The sequence below is a fragment of the Oryctolagus cuniculus genome, chromosome 12 (assembly GCF_051225735.1).
Source record: "Oryctolagus cuniculus isolate XC-2025 breed Fujian yellow rabbit chromosome 12, ASM5122573v1, whole genome shotgun sequence".
NCBI classification, from domain to species: domain Eukaryota; kingdom Metazoa; phylum Chordata; class Mammalia; order Lagomorpha; family Leporidae; genus Oryctolagus; species Oryctolagus cuniculus.
This window is the reverse complement of record NC_142878.1, coordinates 41,186,674-41,190,966: the sequence shown is the minus strand read 5'-3', so window position 1 is coordinate 41,190,966 and position 4,293 is coordinate 41,186,674. Positions and strand designations below refer to the sequence as shown.

The 4,293-nt window shown below is 48.6% G+C and overlaps 1 long non-coding RNA gene across 1 annotated transcript; it reads right to left on the bottom strand.

Annotated features, from left to right (window-relative positions):
* Nucleotides 1-325: 325 nt before the first annotated feature.
* On the bottom strand, nt 326-4,002 carry LOC149123012 (uncharacterized). The gene is made up of 3 exons (XR_016217896.1): nt 3,598-4,002; nt 717-904; nt 326-484 (listed from the first exon to the last, which is right to left on the bottom strand). It is a non-coding gene; the product is annotated as an uncharacterized LOC149123012 (long non-coding RNA).
* Nucleotides 4,003-4,293: the final 291 nt, after the last annotated feature.

The window sequence follows — 4,293 nt, the reverse complement described above, 5'->3', positions numbered from 1 at the left end:
ACCAAGCCACTGTCTGAGGGATGTTTGGTAAGTAAAAAATGAGAGGTTCAAAAAATAACTGTCAGCCACGATCTCCGAGTCCATCTCCACCTATGGTCATTTTCTTCCCTATATATCCCTATATATCCCTATATATCTCTACTATTATGGAAAATACAATAATAGGGTATTTTGAAAACACTGCTAACCTGGTCGTCATATCCAGCCCTAGCCTGAGCTGCAGGGTCATTGTGCCAGCCTATGTCATGCCAAACTTCAAATAAGCATCATAACGGAGAGCATTGCTCTGTTTTCTAGTAAGATGGCAAACAATCCAATCTGGACATGCTGAGGGCTTGCCTAATTTATTCAAATATTAATAAAAACTTGGCAGCTTCCTCCATGATGTTATACACTCTTGATTCCAGAAACTCGTTCTTGTAACTAACTTCTTTCTCCCGCTCCCGTGGTCGCGTAAGTCTGTTTCTTCTTGTTCTCTTCCTTCCTGCAGGGGAGAGGAATCACTGCTGACCATTTTTCACTTGGAATTATTCACTGTTAGAGCCCACCACGACACTGCATGTCATTCTTTTATTTTTTGCGTATTTTATTGGAGAACAAGACAAGAGAGAGCTCCCAGCCTCTGGTCCACTCCCTCAAATGCCCAGAGGCCAATAACTCAATTCAGGTTTCCCACCTGGCGAGTCAGCAGGGACCCAAGCCCTCAAACCATTCACCTGCTGTTTTCCAGGGTCTGCAACAGCAGAATCTTAACCGCTGCATTCAATGTCCACCCCATCCAGGCTTCAGAGTAATCCACGTGTGTTTGACCTTCCCATATACACTTTATTTTCCAATTTCAGTCAAATCTGTGACTTTCCTTTCAATCCACTCCACGGTTTTCTTGCTCTGCTCAGCCCTAGAACTAAATCAAATGTGTGAATTTTGGGTGATTTCTAAGCTTTACACTCTCTATACTATAAATGAAAGAGACACAAAAATATAAAGGCACTTCCTTGATGTGCTAGAATACATATGCGGCTATGCTGATGCATGTGATAAGAATTCTTTTTAAGTGTTGGACAGAGGTTTTAATGTATGAAAGTCACTGATACGTAATAAAACGGCGCCATCTAGTGCCTGAGATTAGGAACAACATCTGCACGAGAAAGGGTAGGAGAAACCGGTAACTCATTAACAGGGCAAAATGACAACTCCAGAAACTAGCAGGGCCACAGTAATTTCATAACAACAGTTCGACTGACTGTGGAGACTGTAACTCTTCGTCTTCTGGCTGGGCCACTGGACCAACTTAACCAATACAAAGCCTTTTTCCAGGAAGAAGCTGGCACAGTTCTAGGCCCGGTGGAAGTTGTGGGCGGAGGAGGAAGAGCAAGGCCAGGCCCTACCCAAAGCACTTGGCATGCCTGTTTTCACTTACTCATCACAACCACCTTTAAGGCAGGTCTGACCTCCATTTTACAGGTGGAAAACTCACGCCCAGAGAGGCTGAAATCTTACCCTTAGCTCAGCCAGCACAGCCAGCCCTGGCCCTGAAATTCAGTCTTGTCTTCACACCACCCAGGGTGGAAGCATTTGGAATCTCCTGGAGCCCGCTGCTCACCCCGCTGCAGCGAGTCTCCCCACCCCTCTCCCCAGAGTGGGAGCTGTGCTGTGCTGTCAGCTCTGCGGGAGACACGGGAGGGAACCTCGCAAGTGTTGGAGCACAGAGACTGGGGAGCAAAAACGCTCCTGCTGTGCACATCAAACATCATTTTTTGACTCGCTGTTATTTTCGTGTTACCAGGAACTCTGCTTCCGACCCATCACAGGACAGCTAAGTAAATATCAACCAGTAGGCTGAATTAGGAGCAGCGGGAGAGTTCCTGGTGCGCCCTTAGCTCCCTTTGGCCATGACAAAGCTCCTGGCAATGACCCAGACAAATCCAAAGATGGAAGGCCGCATTCTCCAGAAAGGACAGAGGAACTCAATTTAAAGAACAAGAAAAAGCTGCCAGGGATTGAGTTCCCTTCGGCTACAGACCGACTCCCGGCTCCTGGGTACTGGAATCACTCCCCAGTTAACTTGCCACACATGTCTTCGGAAGTGCAGGGTAATAGAGAGAAGGGGTACTATGCACCTATTTCTTCGGGGTTTTTTTGTTTGTTTGTTGTTTTTTTTTTTTTTTTACAGGTAGAGTGGACAGTGAGAGAGAGAGAGAAAGGTCTTCCTTTTTCGTTGGTTCACCCCCCAATGGCCACTGCAGCCGGCACACCGCGCTGATCCGAAGCCAGGAGCCAGGTGCTTCTCCTGGTCTCCCATGCGGGTGCAGGGCCCAAGGACCTGGGCCATCCTCCACTGCACTCCCGGGCCACAGCAGAAAGCTGGACTGGAAGAGGAGCAGCCGGGACAGAATTCAGTGCCCTGACCGGGACTAGAACCCGGTGTGCCGGCGCCACAGGCGGAGGATTAGCCTAGTGAGCCACGGCGCTGGCCACACCTGTTTTTCTTAAAGTTAGCAGAAACTTTTTGCCAGCCAGTCCCAGTAGTCACCTTGCGTGAAGTAAAAGATTAGTAAGCCATTATGTTTCTTTTTAACTCCGCCAGTAAGCCTGCCTCAGTGAGGTAATTAGCCAGAAAAAAAAATAAACTAGCAATGATGTTATTACCAAAAAAAAAAAAGTTATGGCAAGCTCCTGCTATAAAGAGCATAAAAAGACATGAAAAATAACATTTAAGAGAAGGGGGAAAAACAGTGAATTTATGAAATCGTCCAGTAATTTTTGTTGTAGATTTCTTTTGTTTCCCAAAGGAGACTACACTTGAAATATGTTGACAGCCTGGAAAAGTTTGAGAATTTCACTCTAATCAGGAAAAATTAAAGGGAAATTTTTTTCTAACATACACACACCATCAACTTTGAGGATTTGTGGGCAACTATAGGATATATGACATCTTCCACCTTATGTTTTAAAATAAATTAGTATTCTCTAAGGAGGTTGGCTGCCCTGAGCATCGTGAGGCTTCCAATGTGAAAAAGGTCTCTGCCGGCACCACGACTCACTAGACTAATCCTCCTGGTTGGGGCACTGGATTCTGTCCCGGTTGCCCCTCTTCCAGTCCAGCTCTCTCTGCTGTGGCCCGGGAGTGCAGTGGAGGATGGCCCAGGTGCTTGGGCCCTGCACCCCATGGGAGACCAGGAGAAGTACCTGACTCCTGCCATCGGATCAGCGCGGTGTGCCGGCTGCAGCGGCCATTGGGGAGTGAACCAACGGCAAAGGAAGACCTTTCTCTCTCTCTCTCTCTCTCTCTCTCTCTCTCACTGTCCACTCTGCCTGTCAAAAAAAAAAATCCCTTCCTGTGCTGACCGGTCCATGTTGCTCTGCTAACCAGCAGAAAAGTGCCCAGACTACACGCAAACCACCAAGCATCGTAGTCTAGCCTGGCCAACCTTCAACACACTCAGAACACTTACTCCAGCCTACAGTTGGGCAAAATCACCTGCTATACGGCCTGTGTGACAAACAGGCCCCATATAAACAAAATGTTGGCCACCTCACATAATCTCTGACTACTGTGCTGGAGGTGAGACACCAAGTGGTTGTACGGGTACTTACCACTAGAGACGCGGCTGGGCAGGATTCAGAAACACAGTATGGAAGGCTCGCTGGCTACACACACAGTACACAGCACAGAGGGTCAGTGGTGAGCACAAGGCTGCCGAGCATCACCTGAGAAGACCTTAATGCAGATCACTAGTCTCGGAGCAAAACTGAATTCAAAAGCCAGTTTCCATGGAATCCTCATGGGACCACTGTAGGGCAGGGACTGTGCACGCACAACTCCTGGTCTCGTTTTCATCAAGAAGTTGCTGTCTCCATACTCAGATCCGCAGTCAGAAACCCAGGGAGGTGCTGAGGAACCCGCTCCAACCTCAGCCACGGAGACACCACTCCATGGCTGCTGAAATGTGGTCTGCGAAGCAGCAGCCCCCGCCCCCTGGTACCCACGGGAATGGAGATGCGTGGCCCCGCCCCGGCACCTGCCAGCACCCTCGCTGTACTAAGCACCATCCCCAGGTGATTCACATTCACGTCTGTGACGCAGCGACCTAGGAGGAGACAGAGCAAGGAGCCCAGGACTGCGGGTGTCTGGGTGACCCCAGGCTCCTGGACCCCACACCAGCTCGGGCAGACTTCCCGTGCTTGTGTCATCGCCTTCATTTTTTAAAAATTTATTTATTTGAAAGTCAAAGTCACGGAGGGAGAGACAAATAGACATCTTCTGTCTGTTGTGGGGCGCACAGATTAAAA